Genomic DNA, 20,066 nt, shown 5'->3' with positions numbered 1-20,066 from the left:
CTACGATCGCCTTTTGTGCTATGAGTTTCCTGTTGCTCTTGTAACAAAACATAATGAATTCAATGGCTTTAAAAAAAAAAACCCACCTCAGATTTATCTTACGATTCTGGGAGGTCTTGGTCTCTAAGGGCCAAAAATCAAGGTGTCTGAAGGGCCATGTTCCTTTCTGGCTACTCCAGGAGGAATCTGTTTCCTTGCTCTTTTAGGTTGTTGGCATCATTAAGGTGTAGGCTGTCTGCTGAGGGCTAGTCCCAGTTTCCAGAGGCTTCCAGCATTTTCTGGCTCTTCCCTTATTCCATCTTCAAAACCAGCAACAGCTGGTCAAGTCCCTCCTGGTGATACTTGGAGTCTCTCATTCCTCTTCTTCCCCCTTCCCCCTCCTTCCCCTCCCTTCCCCTTTCCTCTTCCCCTCCTTCTCCTGTTCCTCTTCTTTTCCTTGTCTTATCTCTTTCTGACTACAGACACAGGTTTCCTCCTTTAAGGACTTATGTGACTAGACTGGACCATTGGACAATCTGGGATAATCTCCCAGTTTCCAAGTCTGTAACTTGAATCACTTCTGCAAAGTCCTTTTTGCCATGGAAGGTGACATTCACAAATTTCAGGGAGTAGGGTGTGGTCCTCTTTGGGGCACCATTATCTTCATTTTCCAGATGAGAAAACTGAGATACAGAGCGTAAGTAACGTTTTCAGGGTCACACAGTCAACAAGTGGCTCTCATGTGTGTGGTGCATCATCTCTGTTGCTGCTCTGCAGCCACACAAGCAGCAGGCACATAGCAGAGGCTCAGAACTCACCAATCAGGCATGGATGGGCTCATGCTGGACTCTTGAAATGGATTGATATTCCAAGGTGAAGAAAAATTTGAAATATGTCAGTCTCTCCAGTTTTGAAAGATAAAACAATCGTGTCCTGTGTGGACATCTGTCTATGCAGGTTCACCTGGATTTGAAAAGCTGCCGTGCAGTAATCTCACTTCTGCTCAACCCCGTGTCCCTGAACCCAGACACGTTTCTCCTTCAGATATTGAGGGCTGAGAAACAACAGCAGCTGCAATACCTCTACTGTAATCGTCATCCTGGAGCTTGTTCTAATTCGAAACTGATGTTACCGTGTGAAAAATGCAAATTTATTTGAAAATTTATCAAATGCAACTAACGCATGCCATTTCTTGTTTTCTACTCTATGCTGCGTGTAAAGTTTTCCATGGCGCTTTACTTGGCAGACAAACTGCTATTTAGTTTTAGGTACTCCACAGAAATGTGTTGATTGGAACCTGCTTGCAAATGTAGGCTTCATAATGCGTGTCTTTCCTTGGACACAGTAACTGGGCATCCTGTTCTCAACTCGGGGGCCTGCAGAGGTCTTAGCACCCTTGGGTTCTAAGGGACATCCCTTTGGATAGATGTCTACAGTCTTAGGCAGAAATCCCAAAGTCGTGATTGAAAGTCAGACCAGAAAGGCAGGAGGAGCTGGGCATAGCTCTGCTGTTTTGGGTTTCTCTGGCCAGTCTCCTTCCTGCTTCCTATTCCAGGTGATGTACAGGGAGCGTTGTCAATCCCAGGAGGGCTGCCCCTGCCTCTCTGCCCCTGGGGGGCTGTGCTCACAGCCCACATAGCTCATGGTTTGGGGGTCCTGGTGAATAGTCACCGTGTTTTTGACTGATTGGCTTGAAGTGCCTGGCACAGAATGAAGGTCTCTAAGGACATACTTGGGCCAATCTTTTCTTGGGGTTCATACAGGCTCAGTTGAAGACCTCTTTATTCCCAGAAAAAGGTATAGTAACTTAGTGCATCCCAGGAAACACACCTACACAGAACAATAACATTGGTCTTAAATGTGCCAGTGGAAATGTAGACTCCTAATAAATAAAGGCTCAAATATGAAATTCACCCTTTTATCCCCCTCCTTCCTCTCAGGAGAAGGCGTTAGTTACAGAAGATGATCTGCACATCACTGGTAAGGCTCGGTGAGGACCCACAAAAGGAGAGAGCTTTTTGCAAGGTCTGTAGGGGGTGGGCTGCTCAGGCTAGACCAGACCAGGCCTGCAGTAGAGGCAGGTGGCACAGCCTGACTGTGTGGGCTGCATCGACCTGAGGCTGGGTGGCAGGACAGACAGAAGGGAAGGTTCTCAGGATCACAGTGTGGGGCAGTCAGCCCTCTCTGTGGGAGGTGGGTGTGGTCTGAAACTCTGGCCTGGCTCTGTAGCCCGAGGTCTGGGTTGAACAGAACACGGGCGGAGTCTTGCTCATCTCTTCAGGCTAGTATCCAGTATTCAGAGATGGAACTGGCTAAGAGGAAAGGTGGAGTGGTCACTGGCTTACAAGTGTGATAGATGTGCATCCAAGTCCCATCTCTGCCTCTTACTGACATTGTATATCCTTGGGCAAGACACCCCATCTTTCTGGCCTTCATGCTTCCTCTCCAGTTGAACTCATAGGACTGCATTAGATAAATTGAAATGACATGCAAAATGCCTGGCCAGAGCATCCTTTTGGGGCAGGTCATGTGCCATCCCTATCAGGTGGATAGTAAATCCTTAAAATAGCTGCTTCTGCAGGATTGTAAATAGCACTTGGATATTTTTGCATTTGCCTTGCAGTACCATGTCCTGTCTGAACATCCTCTTCTCCTCAGAAGGTCAGCATGACCTCATTGTCTGGGACAGATTTGGCCTTGGTCTGCTTTCGTCTTATCGTTGCTTTTCATCCTGTGCTTTCCAAAACACATCAGTCATCTTGTCACTGGCTGAATGGGCATCGGGCTCTGTGCAGTTCATGGAAGACAGTTCTGTTCATCCTCTCTAGGGTGTGTCATGTGATGGTCCCCAAACCCTGTCACAATTCAAAGACTTGGTTCTGAATCCCTAGCCTGGATGTTCCCACACCTGTCTCCATCTGTGGCATATCTTCCCTCTTCCCTGATTCACAGCATCCTTTCTACACTGTGCTCTGAGGTCCTCCTGGCCGATTCTTGGTTGTAAACTTAAGGGCTTAAATGCTCTTCTGAGTTTAGCTTACCTTGGACCCAACAACTGGTTCTGTGTGGTTGGTGTTGCTTCCAAAGGCTTATCCCAGCATTGCATAAAGGGATTGGACATTTGGCTGGGTTTTATTAAAGCCTACTTTTATAAATGCCAACTTAGTTTGTTGTAGGAAAAAAAAGTTCATTAGGGGCTCAAGTTCATGTGGATTAAAATAACCCTAACTTTATGAATGGTCTTTTTTTTTTTTTTTTTAAAGATTTTATTTATTTATTCATGAGAGACATGAGAGAGAAAGAGAGAGAGAGAGACAGGTAGAGGGAGAAGCAGGCTTCATGCAGGGAGCCCGACGTGGGACTTGATCCCGGGTCCCCAGGATCAGGCCCTGGGCTGAAGGTGGCGCTAAGTCGCTGAGCCACGCGGGCTGCCCCCTTATGAATGGCCTTAAACATCATTCTTCACTCACTTGTTTTCTTTCTTTATATATTATAGCATTTTATGAGACCACGTGGCTCTAAGCTTTCTTCCTTTATGCCATTAGTTCTTTTAATCTAGCAGAGTAGAGAAGGAGTATAATGTTGTGGATAGATTTCAGTAAATCTGCCTTGAATACTAGCTGTGCGATCTTGGTTACTTGGTGTCTGTGAACCTTAATTTTCTCATTAGTAAGAATTTTAGTGAAGAAAAAATAAAGCTATTGTATGTCAACTACTAATTGCAGTCTTGTTCTCTGCAGTTACTCTTTCATCCCTTTTCTTATTTTTGGGAGGCAACAAGTTTCAATCCTCTTTTGGTAATTATCTTGACAATTCTAAAGAATATATTTTGCTACTTCTTGGTTTTTGAATTTTGGGTAATATTTATTAACTGCTTGATATGGAAGATAAGCATTTTTCTTTCTTTCACACATGCCCTGTTTTCCCCGTACAGATACCTCCTTCCTGGCCTCCATCCTCCCAATATAGTTGTTAATAGTTTTTGATAGCTCAATTCAACATATACATCATTCTGGTAATGTAAACATTTTGACAGCTGAGCCTTGTACGTGCTACTATTAATTTTCCTTTTTTCTCACAGAGCCTTCTCTTTTTCCTGAAATTAGTAATTGCCTATTTTTTAAATGCGTTTATCACTATTTATCTGGCAGTCAGCACAAAATGGGGAAGTGATAAGTGCAAGTAGGCATATTACCAGAAAGGGAGAAACATACCAGTTTCAGGGGAAAGAATTTTCTCCTTCTGGCATTAAATTCTCAAAATAATTTATGTTGTGGGATTGTGTATAAATGATATTGTAACATAGTGGGCTTAATGTTAGCAAATGCTTGAGCCAGTTCCATATAGCTGTTTTCCGTGATGGTGTTGGAAAAAAGTCAAGGTTGTAGAATTATAGTGAAACTCTGAGAAGAGGATTCCATGAGGGACCAAACTGGTGGGGTTAAAATGTCTTGTGGTGAAACTTGATCCAAGAGTAAACCTGGGCGCCTGGTGGATTAGATGGACTGTGTGTCTCCTGGACAATCTTTTTTCTCTAAATAGCAGGACCACACTCATTCATTCAATCAGGAAGTAAATGCAGACAGCCAGCATGGGCTGGACTCTAAAGAGTCTGTAATCCACAAAACAGATGTGGTCTTTGCCCTCATAGAGTTCATGGTCTTGTGGGAAGACAGACATTGAAGCGTGAATTGTTGGTGTGATGAGTGTTGTAAAGAAATAGGCAGAGTGGCCTGGGAGGCTATGTCCCCTAGTCCCCATTCGACCAGTAATTTAACAAGGTCTGCTACATCTATTGTTCTGCTGATACAGATTCACTAAATTCCTTAATTTCTCTTTCCTTTAACTTTTTTTTTTTTGTAGGCTTCTCTTCTTTCTGCATTGACAAACAGCTGTTGAGTAGAGTAAACCCACAAGATTGCAGAATCAGTCTTTCTGAGGTTGTAAGATCACATTCCATCAGTAATGAAACTTGGCTCAGGGAAGCAGTGCACCAGATTAGGCTGGACTCTCCTGTTCCCTCTGTGCACGCTGGGAAGGGGCCCTGAATTCATGTGTTTGCTTGCTATGTCTGAAGAACAGATCAGAAAAATCCTGGGGTGAGTGTTCAGTAGAACAGAAGAATGATGGTTTTTTAAGGATGGAGACCCTTTTATCACTTTACATCCATTCCAAATTCACATTTATGTCAAAGTGAATTAATGACAAATCTCTTTCAAATCTGTTCACAAATGGCAAAAGTTGATAAAATACAAACACCCTCACTGAAAGTAGCAGAATTATTTACTTGGATTAAATGTTCTAGTCTTTGTCTTTAAAATAATATGACAGTTTATTGTAAGCCAGAGGGTTAGACCAGGTAATAGTTTTGAGTTCCCTTTCAGCCATAAAACCTATAGTTATAGAATATTCTATAAAGCCAGTGTTTGTATAGCTAAGCTATACTCTATCTGTAAGCGTTAAGTGGTACAAACTGTATTTTCTGGGAGAAATCTTTAATACCAGTACTTTTATGACATGATATACATTTGTCAAATTTTACTTTTTTCTTTGCTAGGTTTAGATAGTTTTTCTAAGAGAATGACCAGATACTTTTTCAAGATTAGAAGTCATTCAGGGGCACCTGGGTGGCTCAGTCAGTTAAGATTCTGCCTTCGGCTCAGGTCATAACCTCAGGTTCCTGGGATCGAGCCCTGTGTCAGCTCCCTGCTCTTGGGGAGCCTGCTTCTCTCTCTCCTCCCTGCTTGTGCCCTCTCTCTCAAATAAATAAATAAAATCTAAAACAAAACAAAAATGGGAAGAAATTCCAAAAATAGGGTATTTAAAATAATGAAATTGCCAAATCTGTAGTAAACCTAGGAAGATGGAGGAGTTCCCCTCACCCCCATCAGGGGAGAAACCCCTGTACAACAACAGTAAACAGAGAATCTAGAATATATTGTAGGTCAGGGGATCAAACTATAGGATAAAAGTTAGATATTAATATTCACAGAAGCCTCTTATTGGTTTGGTAAGATAAACTGAAGGGATAGTTAAAAATTTAGAAAGTTAACAAACATGGAAAGATGCTCATCTTCACCAGGAAAGAAGGAAATGCATATTAAAACCACAGCGAGGGCAGCCTGGGTGGCTCAGCGGGGTTCAGCGCCACCTTCAGCCCAAGGCCTGATCCTGGAGACCCGGGATCGAGTCCCTTGCTGGGCTCCCTGCATGGAGCCTGCTTCTCCCTCTGCCTGTGTCTCTGTCTCTCTCTCTCCTCTCTCTGTGTCTCTCATGAATAAATAAATAAAAATATAAAAAAAATAAATAAAACCACAGTGAGCTACCATTTCACTGCTACAAAATGAGCAGAAATGTGAAAGTCTGACAATAACAAAGGAGAATAAACACGTGGAACAACCAGATAACTTGTTTCCAGGAAGGGAACCTAAACTGGTTCTTTGCTCTAGGGGTCGCTGTTTATGCAGCCTGCACTGTGAGCACCGTGTATGTAGTAGATGACACACACAGTGATGATTATGTTGGCTTCCTTTGTAATCACACATAAACAAAAACTATAGAGTTGGAAAACAAATTATGGAATGTTCATACCATAAAGTGCTGTCCCACAGAGCAAGTGACTCCCAGATATGGGCCACATCAGGGAAAAAAAAAAAAATCTCAGGAACAGGGCACCCGGGGAAGCTCAGTGGTTGAGCATTTGTCTGCCTTTGGCTCAGGTTGTGATCCTGGGGTCTTGGGATGAGTCCCGCACCAGGCTCCCTGCAGGAAGCCTGCTTCTCCCTCTGACTGTGTCTCTGCCCCTCTTTCTGTGTCTCTCATGAATACATAAATAAAATCTTAAAAAAAAAAAAACCCCTCAGGAACATTGTAGTGAGCAAAAAAGCAAGTCTAGAAACATCATAATAGTGTGAGTCCATTCACACAGAGCTTAAAAATGGAAAAATTGGTCAGTATGCTGCTTAGGTTGAAACTTAAAGTTAAGTGACATTTATCAGTTAAAAAAATTAAATTAATTAATTAAAAGAAATTAGTTTAGGGCAGCCCTGGTGGCGCAGCGGTTTAGCGCCGCCTGCAGCCCATGGCGTGATCCTGGAGACCCGGGATCGAGTCCCATGTCGGGCTCCCTGCATGGTGCCTGTTTCTCCCTCTGCCTGTGTCTCTGCCTCTCTCTCTCTCTCTCTCTCTCTCGCTCTGTATCTCTCATGAGTAAATAAAATAAAATCTTAAAAAAAAAAAAGAAATTAGTTTAAAAGGAATGCTGAAATTTGGGTTCTAGCCCAGACCACCTGAGACAGAATCTGCATTTCAACAAGACCCCCCAGGTGTTTTTTATGCACATTAATGCTGATCTTCGCCAAAAAGGGAGAAAAAAGAAAGTCAAGTTAAATATATGTTAAATTTTAGGGTAATGTTAAGTTAAATTTAAATGAAAAATTTTGTTGAAATTGTTAACGTGAGAGTACAATTCAGGGTACTGGTTACCTGGGGGTGGGGATAAGTGAGTGGTCGACGGGTGGCAGCTGTAATCTGAGGTTCTTGTTCTTACAAATGTTCTTTTGTACCCGCTCAGATTTAATGAGCACAATTCAAAAGGAGAAGGTGGTTAGAGCAGGGATTGAGCAATCTGGGAAATTGCCTGGAAGGAGTAGGACCTCAGGCTGCCCTAGAAAGGTGGGGAGTTTGGTGTTCACGGAGGGGGTACATCCCAGGTCTCTCTTGGGTTGGAGAAGTTGTGTCCAAGTCCATTCATCCCAGCCCTGAACTCTGTCCAGTTCCAGAGGAGGAGGAGTTGTGTAGGTGGGTGGCCTGGGCAGCTCCAGGCAGGGACTCAGGAGGACAGCTGGATTCGAGGACAGCTCTGGGGACATTTGCTATCCCATTTAACCCCCAGTAGGGTGCCCAGTTTACTCTGGGAGAGTTGTCACCTGAAATGCATGAGTAGCTGTTGAGCTAGAGCTGAAGGCTGCTGCTAAGAGGACACCTTCCCTGGGCACCCCTTCTACGGAGGCTCCTGAACCTGGTGGGGGGAGGTGGCAGTGGTTCCTCAGTGTGGCTCCAGCACTCGGGTCCCCTCATCTAGCTCGTGGAGTGTTGCCCCACAGTGGATTCCAGTTTGATGGAATGTCATGGTTAGTGTCCCCCTCCCCTGCCTCCAAAAATTGTGTATACAAACTGCACATGAGTATTTGTAAAAAAATGTAGAAAATACAGAAAATTGGGAAGAAGAAAACATTTGTCCATAATTCGTTTCCCCAAATACCCACTGTTAAAATTTATGTGCATTTCCTTCCAGTCTTTTTTTTATGCATTTAAACAAATTACAATTATATTAGATGCTAAGGATGTGAGTGATACAACTTTGTGTCCTTATGTATGTTTTCTGTCCTCTATTATTCATGCCTTTTGGGGGGTCACTTAAGTATGTTGTATTACATATGTAGAAACTCTACCTGCCAATGAGTCAACATGAGCAAGGAGAGTGTAGAAAATGTTCATTTATTCCTGGAGAGTTTAGCAAATATCACTAATTTTGGGTCATTACTCCTCTTTTTCCTTACTTTTGGAAAGTAAACTTGCTTATAGGAGTACTTCTTCAATAAGCACACTCTCTCTTTCTCTCTTTTTAAGATTTTATTTATTCGTGAGAGACACACAGAGAGAAGCAGACACATAGGTAGAGGGAGAAGCAGGTTGCCCATGGGGAGCCTGATGCGGGACTCAATCCCAGGACCCTGGGATCACGCCCTGAGCCGAAGGCAGTTGCTCAACCACTGAGCCACCCAGGTGCCCCAATAAACACTCTCCTGATACTTATTTTATACTTGGTTCTGGGGAAACAGGTTCTAGGAACTCCAGTTGCAAGGGGGGCGGGATTCCACGAAAATTATACTTATGCCTGATAAAATCCAAGACTGTGCATTAGTGGCTTCTGTGATTAGGACTTGTTTCTGAGGAGTGGAGCCAATAATGTCCTTCTTCTGAGCAAAGGCCACAAAGCAGTTATCTTTTCCTAAGCCTTTAGTTGTTGTTTTAAGGTTCACCACAGACTTCTGCAGTGAAAAAAAAAAAAAAAGAAAAGTACAGTAACTGGGTCATTCTGACCTAGAACCAACCAAAATACTTCTAATTACTGCAGCAGACAATGATGAATCATGCCTAAGCAAGCTTGCTGCCTTTCCAGTCCTATGTGTGCATAATCAGATGCATTGTTTCATAGCCAGTGAAACATTTGCTGGAGCAAGTTTGGGTCTGTAGAAGGTGAAAGGTTTGCAGACCTTCTGGTCCTGCATAGGAGCCGCTGGTCTGTTCTAGTGCAAGGAAAGGGGGTCTTCATCTTTCTGAATTGAAGCTCCCTGACAGCAGGGCTGTGCTTCATCATTTTCACCACGATGGTGGATGCTGATAAAAGCTCAAGTCTTTGTTGAGCACCTACTGTGTGCCAGGCAGTAGAAAGGTGCTTTATAGCCCTGGTGTCATTTAAGCCTTCCAGGAGCTCTATGATACAGGTATTATCATCCTCATTTTGCTGAGAAAACTGAGTCTCTCAGAGGTCCAGGCCCTCAACTACCCAGTGTATACGAGGCACCTAGCAGCTGTCAGATGCACGAATAACTGACAGCTCCAAGCTAATTGAGGGAAGGGAGAGGCAAAAGGAGAGAAACTGGCCACTGGGAGCTGAAAGAGTTGGTCCCAAAAGTTCAGAGGCTTTGTACCTTTCATTTATTCCTTCTGGCAATTTTTAAGCTCCAAATTGAAAGGTTGGGGAGGGAAGAGGAGTTCAACGTAGACAGATAACATAAGATGCAGATGAGGGGACAGCTTTGTGACCAGCAAAAATATCAGCTTGAGTAGAACTAAAAAAAGAAAGAAAAAAAAAAAAAAAAAGGAAAAACACCTAAGTGCCAACAACTGTGCTCGATATTTTACTCCATTATCTTATATTTGATCCTCACCAAACCTCTTTGAAGTAAGCCTTGTTATCTTGGCTCATGAGAAAAGAAACCTGTGCTCAGAGTGTCACGGAGTCTGCCGAAGGTCACACAGCTAACAGATGGGTTACCAGGAACACCAGGAACCCAGGTGCCAGCTTCACAGCTACCGTGAGATGCGGCTACTTTCTTATAAACAAAAGCAAGGAATGGAGATTTCATTACTTATGCTTGAATTTTATTTTGTATTGGTGGAAGGAAAAAAATGGATGACATGCAGGTTTCTTTTATGCTAAAAACCCCAACAAATGGTCATATGCCAGGAAGAGATTCCAGCTCAGTCAGTGCGGGGAGAAGGCCAAGCAGGAGATGAAAGTTTTGGGGTCACCAGAAATAACTCGCTAGGAGTGACTTGGCGTGTGATTCAGTGGCAGCGACCACATTTTCCAAACCAGAAAGTTTTGGGGTCACCAGAAATAACCCACTAGGGGTGACTGGCGTGTGATTCAGTGGCAGCGACCACATTTTCCAAACCAGAATCTGCACTCTCTTGCAGACTCGTCTTGAATCAGAGAAACTCCAGAAAATAGTTTGTGTGCAGAAATATAGTAATACATTATCCAGTCGATTCTGCTCTAATGAGACATATGTGTTCCTAAAAATCACTGCATCATGTGAAGTTGCACAGTGAGAACCATGGGAAAATCAGGGTTACAGGCACGCACTCAAAAACTTCATCAGTGAAGAAAAAGATATAATCCTGTTAGAAAAGGAAAACGTGGCTTTACACATGCAAAATAGTTCTGAAGTACTTAAAGACTACCACAAATATGGAACTTTACTACAAAGTGCAAGAGAAATGAAGCTTTGCATGTGGGAGGGGGCTTTGGAAGGGTTTCAGCTTATGAGTTGTTGTGGGGTGGGGGAAGGAGGGAGGTGTGGAACCCTATGGAAAGTTCTAGCGCCAGGTGTGGACGGGTGTGCCTCTAGCATATGCAATGATGGAGGTAGCTGGCGGATGTCTGAGGGGTGTGCGTTTTGCGAATTGCTAAGCAGCTTAGTCTAGCTGGACACCATTTTATGCATTCACTGTAGTGGTTCTTGCACAAGAAATCACTCCTAAGCACACAGAACATCCATGGACTGTTCAGGTTGTTCTGGAATATATCAATCTATTGGTGTGAATTTGCAGGATTATATAACAAGTGTGATAGCAGAACTGATTGTCTATAGGAGCAGCATAACAGAATGTCTGAAACTCTTTGAGGGGACGCCTGGGTGGCTCAGTCCATCAAGTGTCTGTCTTCAGCTCAGGTCATGATCTCGGGGTCTTGGGTTGGAGTCCCGCATCAGGCTCCCTGCTCAGTGAGGAACTTGCTTTTCCCTCTGTCCTGCCCTCTGCTTGTGTTCTCTTTCTCTCACATAAATAAAATCTTCAAAAAAAAATAAATAAAACTCTTTCACATGGAAATGTGTGGCTTTCACATCCACTGCCTTTCCACCCAGTAGCCATGGGTCTCTGCTACAGACTGAATGTTCTAGTCCTCCTCAAATTCCTGTGTTGAAGGCTAAGCCCCAGTGGGATGGTGGTAGGAGGTGGGGCCTTTGGGAGGTGATTAGGTCCTGGCAGGGAGCTTATGAATAGGTTTAGTGCCCTTAAGGAGACCCCAGAGAGCTCCCTTGTCCCTTCCTCACTGTCACCAAATCTATGGGCGCCTTGACCTTGGATTTCCAGCCTCCAGAGCTATGAGAAACAAATGCTTTTCGTTGAAGCCTCTCCATGTATGGTATTTTTTGTTAATAGCAGCACTCAATGGCCCAAGGCCATCCCTTGACTCTAAAACCAAGGGACAGCCTCGGACACCTCAAAGGGCTCCTTCTCTGTATTTTTTGGGAATCCTGTTGAATGGCTGGTGACAAAGCATGGCCCTCCAGTCTTTCAGAGGATAATAAAGTCTTTTTTTTTTCATACTCTTTGTATCCTGTTTTTTTTTTTTTTTTTGACTGCTTTAATGTCTTCTTTTCCTGGATATTCTTTTCATGCTTTAGTCCTTCTTCAGATGCTGTGACCCTTGGATTTTCAAAATGTGTGCATAAGAATGAGAGAGAAAGTTGACTGGGAGCTCTGTGTCCTCAGGTAGAGCTTGTGGCCTGACAGGTGTTGGTTTTTGGGTGCCCGGGACAGAATCAGCTGGTACTCTGGAGGTTTCTAAATGCAAAATTATGTTTATATTCATGGGCCTAGTTCTTTCTCCTCAGTTGACTCAACTTATGTCAAGAGGAGCCCTTGTATGTTTCTCCTGTGGGTGAGTGCCTGTGTCCTGGCATTCGGCATGTGGCCATAGGGTGGGAGTGGAGGGACCAAATGCTCTATCCATGGTATTTCTTTTTTAAGATTTTTATTTATTTATTCATGAGAGACAGAGAGAGAGGCAGAGACATAGGCAGAGGGAGAAACAGGCTCCATGCAGGGAGCCCGATGTGGGACTTGATCTCCAGACCCCCAGGGTCACGCCCTGAGCCAAAGGCAGATGCTCAACTGCTGAGCTAACCAGGTGTCCCTATATACGGTATTTCAAAGGAGCTTCCTCTTTTCAGCATTGCTTCTGCACTTAACACATGCCAGAGTACCGAGTCTCTAGTTTTTTATAGGAAGATTTGGCTTTCTCTGGGTGTATACCATACTGCAGTATGCATCAACCACAAGTTCTGTCTCTCTAGTCTGGCTTCTGGAAGCTTGTTAAACCTAAACAAGGAAGTTTAATGCTCAGGAAAGTCGGGCCCACCACACAATAGAAGAGATGCCAGAACTGGGTTTTGAAGGATGAGTAGGAGTTCATATCACAACTGAGGGGTAAGGGCTTTCCAGGCAGATGGCACAGACAGTATGCATATAGAATGGGCAGGCATGACAAGACTGGGGGAGTGTGCAGAAATGGAGCCGTCAGTGTTTGGCACCTGTGGCAGAAGCAGCCCTTCACAGTTTGTAAAGCAGATCTAAAGTGACATGAAAAACTCTCAGGGAAACATTTTATAAGCTCCAAGGCTTATTTATCTGTTAATGGTGTTATGATCTCCAGGACCCTTTTTGGACAGGTGGAGACTCTCCTTCTTTTTTGAAGGTCATCACGTCTAGCCTTTGTGGTCAGAAAGAAAAATAAAGCTAACATGTCACGGTCTCAAATGTCAGTGTTGGCTGCTGGTATGGTGAATACGTCTATGCTCGTCACAGTTCACGTGCAGGGGATTTGGCTGGGGGAGAACAGCATTTGATGTGGAATAGGAGAAAGGATTTATGGCAGGGAGATATATAGGCATTGAGATCTGTTAGATTTGCAGATCTGCGTTCAGAAGGGAGACTCACACCAGAAGCATCCTGATAGAGCCCATGTTATAAACTCTCTCTTCCTTACATACCTCGATGCCATTTTCACATCAAAAGCCTATTTTGACAGTAATGGGAAAGCATAGTTAGTTCAAAGGTATTGTAATTCGGGGGCACCTGGGTGGCTCAGTCTGTTAAGTGTCTGCCTTCAGCTCAGGTCATGATCTCAGGGTCCTGGGATCCCTGCTTAGTGGGGAGTCTGCTTCCCTGCCCCCCCCCATCCCCACCCCTCGTTCTCTCTCTCTCTCTCTCAAATGTATAATAAAATCTTTTTTAAAAAAAGGGAATTGTAATTCAGTCCTCATAAAGACAGATTTTTATTTTTTATTTTGTTAAGATTTTATTTATTTATTCATGAGAGACACACAGAGAGAGGCAGAGACACAAGCAGAGGGAGAAGCAGGCTCCCTGCAGGGAGCCCGAAGCGGGACTCGATCCCAGGACCCTGGGAGCATGACCTGAGCTGAAGGCAGATGCTCAACCAGTGAACCACCCAGGCATCCTGAAGACAAATTTTTCTTTGCTGCTTTTCTCTTCATGATGATGACAACTTAATGCAGTTTGCAGAGTTAGCACATTATAGGAAGGCATAAAGAAACGTAACAAAAATCTTGAATTCTTTCATTTAGAGGCAATCATTGTAGACATTTTTCAATATATAAGTATAAATGTAATATATATGTTAATTATATGTAGTATACAGTGTATAATGTTATATGTGATATATAGTAACCCATGATATATTATTTAATAGTATAATAACACAGTATTACTAATATATAAATATAAATATGTATCATATAACATGTTACATAAAACATATGTGTACATATATATTTTTCTCTCTATAGTTCTATAACAATTTAAAAATCTTTTTGTTGCTGCATGTTATATCCTAAGTATATCTGCATCATTTAAAAACTTCATACAGGGCAGCCCTGGTGGCGCAGTGGTTTAGCGCCGCCTGCAGCCCAGGGTGTGATCCTGGAGACCCGGGATCGAGTCCCACGTCGGGCTCCCTGCATGGAGCCTGCTTCTCCCTCTGCCTGTGTCTCTGCTTCTCTCTCTCTGTGTCTCTCATGAATAAATAAAATCTTAAAAAAAAACAAAACTTCATACATGTAGTTTCTGTGCATGTGGATATTGGAGAGGGCATCAAGCATCCCTTTCTGTTGGACATTCCTGAAACGTCCAGTTTCCACCATTCCAGACAGTGTCACCGGCCCCGCAGGTCCTCCCCAGACCGACTGCCTCCCCTGATGGATGGATGGACAAAGGCATATGCCAGGGGTTTGCTTGGACCCCAGAGCCTCACCCAAGCAGAACCACTAGGGGGTGCTGCCCCTGCTTTTGCTGGAAGGTCCAGGATGAGTGGGGTCTCCCCCAGGCCCTTTTAGGGAGCCGCAGCTCAGCTGGGGAAAGACCAGCTCTGGGACGTGGAGTTCTTCCACCCTGGAGCTCCTGGTACTTTTGGAAACTGGGCCTAGAAAGAGCCGAGAACTCTTTTTGCCGACTGGGGAGCACTAACACGAATACTAGAGCCTTTGGCCTTTGTCACAAAAGGTAGATGGCATAAAGACCCCTGGTCATATCCAAGTCCTCTTCGCCGGCCACTAGACGATCCTGACAAGACGATAGAAATGAGCGTTAAAGGCGTTTAGCCCAAGTGAAGCGGCCTCTCCTTCCTTCTTTCCTTTCCTTTTTCAATTAGGATTTGATTGGGATTCCGAGGTTTCAGGGTCAATTACAACAGGAATGTGTAGGAAGCTCCAGCCAAGGGCGGGTGTTTTCCTTGATTTGCGTAGTGGAAATGATTCAACTAAAAGAAGTTTAAGGATGCGCCTCTGTGAGCCTGGGAGGAGGGGTGGGGGGTGCCCCTGGTGTTTGCGGGGATGATGGCCAGGGGCCCGGGCTCCCGCACCTGCGGCACACTCGAGTGCCAGCTTCCCGCGGCAGAGCCCGTGCTCTTGTCCTGACCCTTTGTTCTCTGCGCAAGAGTACGCGGTTCCACTCCAAGTACAAAACTTTCATGTTGTTTAGAAAGACTCGGCTTGACCGCTGGCGGTTAGCCTGACAGATTGGTCTGTACCTGCGTGGAGAGCGCTGTGACCCAGCAAAACGCCGCGGTGCTGAGAAGATAGAGAGCCGTGGCATTTGCCACCTGACCCAGCGGGAACCCCGGGGCACATGGAGCTCCACTTGGAAGGGCCGCAGCTGAAGTTGTTTTTTTCCCCCCCTCTAGTTGTTGTTGTAGCCTGGGAGCAGATACGGGCTTTGGAACCTTTCCCTTGGCTGGCTTGACTGCCTCTGCTTCTCTGGGCAGGGGCCGGGGAGCCAGGGTGTCAGGCTGACCGAGCACTCGCCCTGCTCTCGCTCTCGGGGGCTCTCGGGGGGCTCTCGGGGGGCGTGAAGGGTTCCCCAGGGGATCAAAGGCCCGGCCCGACCTGGGGAGGCAGGAGCCCCTGCAGGCGCTTCCACTTTGCTGACTCGAGCTGGCTGGGCTGTTGATGTGCTGCCTGAAACGACCAGCTTTTTGTCAGGTACGGTGCATTTGACTTTGGGAGTGGAGCCCCCGCTTTTGGGGTTGCATAGGTCTGTGTTGACTTTTTGCTCATTATACAGATAGCCCTGGTCTGGGTTAAGGAGGCGAAGGGCAAAGCATTAGCTTTCAGTAAAGTGCAGGGGAACGAACCATCCACCGGGTTAAGTCCACCGGGGGAGTTAGCCTCCTTTAGTTTTATTGTTTGCAAGGGCATCTAAAGGGGGTGTGAGTAATTAGTTCCCTAGCAAGGTGGATGCGGAAGCGGCAGTGAGGAGAATTGTGAATGATATGCTAAAGAGGCCAACAGCGCTTTTTGGATCCTGCCTGGTTGTTTCTGGGGAAAAGTTTTGTTTAGTGGTTTCTTTCCTGAAAATCTTCATTTTCATTCGGAAGGTGCCTCTCCCCCATCCCGGCTCTCAGTGCAGCGGGAGGGGACGCCCCTACTGCGTTGGTGTCCCAGGGGAGAGAGCTTGGGGACCCACGAAGCGCTCTGACACGTGAGCAGATGTCCGCGTGGCGTCGTGCTGGTGTGGCAGCTGCGGGCAGGACAGCCTCAGTTGGGGAGCCGGGGGATTGCACAGAAGTCGGCCCCTTGCCCCCGCTCTTCTTCCTGAAACCGCACCTGTGGAGTTTATGAGTTCCTCCAGGGAAAATCGGAGAAATCTACATTAGAATGCTGTTTCCTGCCCGGAGGACTGTCAAAGAGTTTATAGGAGACCATTCTGCGGCCTGAATGCGTTTATGGCCATATCATATATTCGGGGCGGACTGTTCCTGCACCCCCATTCTTCACATGGGAGGGCCCCAGCGCGCCTGTGGAAATTACGGAATGAGGTTGAAAACGCAGGCTGGAGAGGGCTGCACTTTGTGTTTGGTGTTTCTTTCTTTCTTTTTTATTTTTAAACTTTGGGCTCACCCGGAAACATCCTCGTAGTTGTATGGTGACCAAAGGATTCCTAAATTTTGCCCTAAGGAGGCTGGAGGAGGAAGAAACAGGGGTTCCTGGCAGCTCAGGTTGGAGCTGGAATTTGGGGGTGTTCTGGTGCGACGCTGGGGTGGGGGCTGTGTCGCTGTGGCATGTCTCATCCCTTCCCTTGAGGCCCTGAAAGGGCAGCAGGATTCAAGGGGAAGGCTGTCACCTGCAAGGACAGGGAGCCCGAGGCCAGAGGCCAGAGTGGCCGAGTTCTTACAGGTGTGTTGTGGGTGTGATTCGAGTGGAGGCCACTGGCGAAAGGGAAGGAGAGAGGGGCCTGGCTGGCAAGCTGGGGAAGGGTTTTCTTTCTCGAGGACTTGAACTCCAGAGCGTGGCCTCATTCTTCTCTGCCATGGTCACCCCACTAGTCGAGGATGAGAGAGTTCACAGATAAGTGGGTATCAGACCAGGGAGTGGGCGGCCTGCAAGAGCATGGCTGGAGGATCCTGAGCGCTTGGCTCACCCAGCTCCTGTTTTCTGCATTGAAGCCAGCCAGCCTCCCCCATCCTTCATCTTCCCCGGAGGGGGCCAGTCTTTGAGTTGCAGTATATGCAACATTGCCCTGTAGACCTTCCCTAGGAAGCCGAGCTAATCTCTGAAATGCAGCTTCATCAGGACGATGGAGAGTCCTTTCCTGGGACTGATTCTTAAAACACGTTGGCAAGGCTTAGTCTGAACTGGTTCCTCGCCACCCTCCTCTCTCTGCTCCCCCACATATACCTTCTGTGCCAGCATCTGAAAGGATCTGCCTTCCCCAGTCCCACGGTGTCCCCCACCCTGAGTCAAGCCTTAGTGCATTGTCCACCTCCTGCCCAGAATGCCCTTTCTTCTTTGCAGCAAACCGATGCTCATCCTGCCCGATACAGCTTTAGGAGGAAGCCCTCTGCGACTGACCTGAGATAGAAACGTCCATCCTCTGTCTCCTTTGAGCCACCACCTCCTTGCTGGGGCAACCACCACCCTGCTCTTCCTACACAGCTGTGACTTTCTTTAGGTCAGGGACCCTGTCTGGTTCACCTTTGCCCTTCGCTCCAAGAGGGAAGAAATATTTCTGCTCTATATCCAGATCAGACTCTCGAAGCCTTTAATTTTAAGGCTAAACCGTGGGCCTGGAAGAGGAAAGTTCACTTTTTTTCAGAGGAGGCATTGAACAGGGCCAGAAGTTGTCATTTGTAGCTTAGGACAGACCCAGCTGTCTGAAGTTGGTGCTGAGACCCAGGAGGCCTTCAGCTACGTCTTCCCTTTGAGCCTGGCGTGGCCTGGGTGGAGGTCAGAGGGTCTCCAGCAGCCTGGGGTTAGATTAGCAGATCAACAACCATTTCCTTGCCAGATCTGCTCCGTGTAAGAAACTGCTCTGGACTCCGTGAGGAGCAGAGAGACGTGTGAACTCGGTTGCTATCTCCAGCAGCTCTGACCCTGAGGAGGTGGGAGACACACACTTTGTGGTCCTTGGGGCGCCGGGGGTGGGGTGTGGGGGGAAGACCCGGATCCCAGTGGGGGTGGCGGCAAAGTACTGGGGGTGGGGGGCCAGAAGATGGAGGGATGCATTTGGCTAGAGTGGAAGCTGGCACAGATGGGCCGGTGGAGCAGCAGTGTGCTCAAGAGGAAAGAACAAAAGTGCACATCTTGTACTTAGATGATCTCCAGGGAGGGCTTCCTTCTGATGCTGCTTGGAATAGAATACAGTGAGGTCAGTTCAGGTAATACCCTGGGGCAGGGGGGGCAGGAGCGAAACCCCTCCCCGCCCCCCAACTGTAGCACAATGACATCCCGGGAGCCTAGATTAAAACCTCCCGTACGTTTCCTTGCCACGGCTGGGGTTTTAAATCCAGCAGCTCTGGGACAGGACCGGGCTTCATTTCCCTACCGTCCTCGCTGTAACCTCCAGTGGGTCCTACTCACCACCCTCCCTGGTCCTACTCGCTTCCCCCGCCCCCCTGGCTCCCTCTTTTTTAGAAGGTATTTTCTGGAGGCCTGCAGTGTCCGGGGAAATGAAGGGGTCATCAGAATAGTGCCTGCTGTCAAGGAGCTTCAGGTTTTGAGAGGAACGGGGGTGAGAGACCTGTATCTGCTTGGGTTGGCACATTTCAGTCAGTGCCAGAAGTTTAATGATTTCTGCTGGAGTACAGTGAGTCACGTTAAGTCAGAGTTTCTGGTTAACATCTAGAAATTAGAATGAGGAGCAGTGAATTCCAATTTTAGGGAGGAAACTAGAGTTTATTAACATCTGTGTGCCAACCACCCTCCAAACTGTTAGTTTATTTGGCCCCGGGAGGTAGTCCTTCTCCTGTGATAAATGAGGGAAGGGTGGTTCAGAGAGGTTAAGGAACTTGCCCAAGGCCACACAGCTTGAAAATAGCCTAGCTATGAATTAAGTCCCTGGTGGTCTTATTCCAAAGTACATGCTTTTTTTTGTTGTTGTTAAACCAGCTAGCGGGCTGATTATGAATGCTTTGCAAAGCCCAACTTTGAAAAATTGTTTGAGGTTGGTAACGTCAAACTTGCCCAAGAGGCTTGAAGGGAGCTGTGGAGCCCTCTCTGAGCTGGTTTCCATTGAATTGGACACGGTGGCTGAGGACTAAAAGAGCTTGTTCTCAGCACATCGTGGGCCTGTGTCTCCGTGTCGAGGGCCTGAGCCAACAATGTGTGTCCTGGGCATTTGGGGAGCAGAGCCAGCTTGGACGAGTGTGCAGCAGGGGAGGTGTGGGGTTTATGTTTATGAGCAGAATGATGTGTGTGCAGCCCCCAGGGGTACACAGAACTGGATGTGATTTTAGGAAGGGCATGCTAGCCCCTTGGGCCAACTCTGTCCCCGGGGACAGATGGGGGCTCTGGGTTTAGGCAGAGGTGCCCCCCCCCCTTTCTCCCCGCCCTTCCTTGACTGATAACACAAAGTGAAAAGTGCTCAGAAAGGAACAGGAGAATTAGTGAGGGCCCAGACGTCAGCCAGATGCTTAAGTGTTGGGATTCCCCATTAAGTGTCTGCAAGTCTTTTAAGATAAATGGACTTCTTAGGCAACACTTTAAAAAAAAATTTATTTTAAATTTAAATTCAATTTGCCGACATAGAGTATAACACCCAGGGCTCGTCTCATCCTGTTTAGGCAATACTTTTGATCTTTATTCAGAAGGAGAGAAAGAAGACAAAGTCACTTTTCAAGGAGAGGCTGAGCCGAGTATTTCTCTTTGAATAGGCCTGAGTGTGAGTTTCTTGCTTTTATCTGCGGGAGCAGCCAGTCGGGCTGGCGGAGAGGC

At 46.4% G+C, this 20,066-nt stretch overlaps 1 protein-coding gene across 8 annotated transcripts in view; it reads left to right on the top strand.

Moving 5' to 3' along the window:
• Window positions 1–20,066, top strand: part of GREB1 (growth regulating estrogen receptor binding 1) — a 135,543-nt gene that overhangs the window by 29,939 nt on the left and 85,538 nt on the right. The window contains exon 1 of one of the 8 annotated variants that reach the window (XM_077844098.1): window positions 15,376–15,836. The exons of the other annotated variants lie outside the window; for them this stretch is intronic. The gene's annotated coding sequence lies outside the window, so the exon portion shown is untranslated. Of the gene's footprint in view, window positions 1–15,375; window positions 15,837–20,066 lie in introns of those variants that run through there. 8 annotated transcript variants of the gene reach the window in all.

This window comes from Canis aureus, chromosome 12 (assembly GCF_053574225.1).
Source record: "Canis aureus isolate CA01 chromosome 12, VMU_Caureus_v.1.0, whole genome shotgun sequence".
Lineage (NCBI taxonomy): Eukaryota > Metazoa > Chordata > Mammalia > Carnivora > Canidae > Canis > Canis aureus.
The sequence above is the reverse complement of the archived record's forward strand: the minus strand, read 5'-3'. Positions and strand labels throughout refer to the sequence as shown.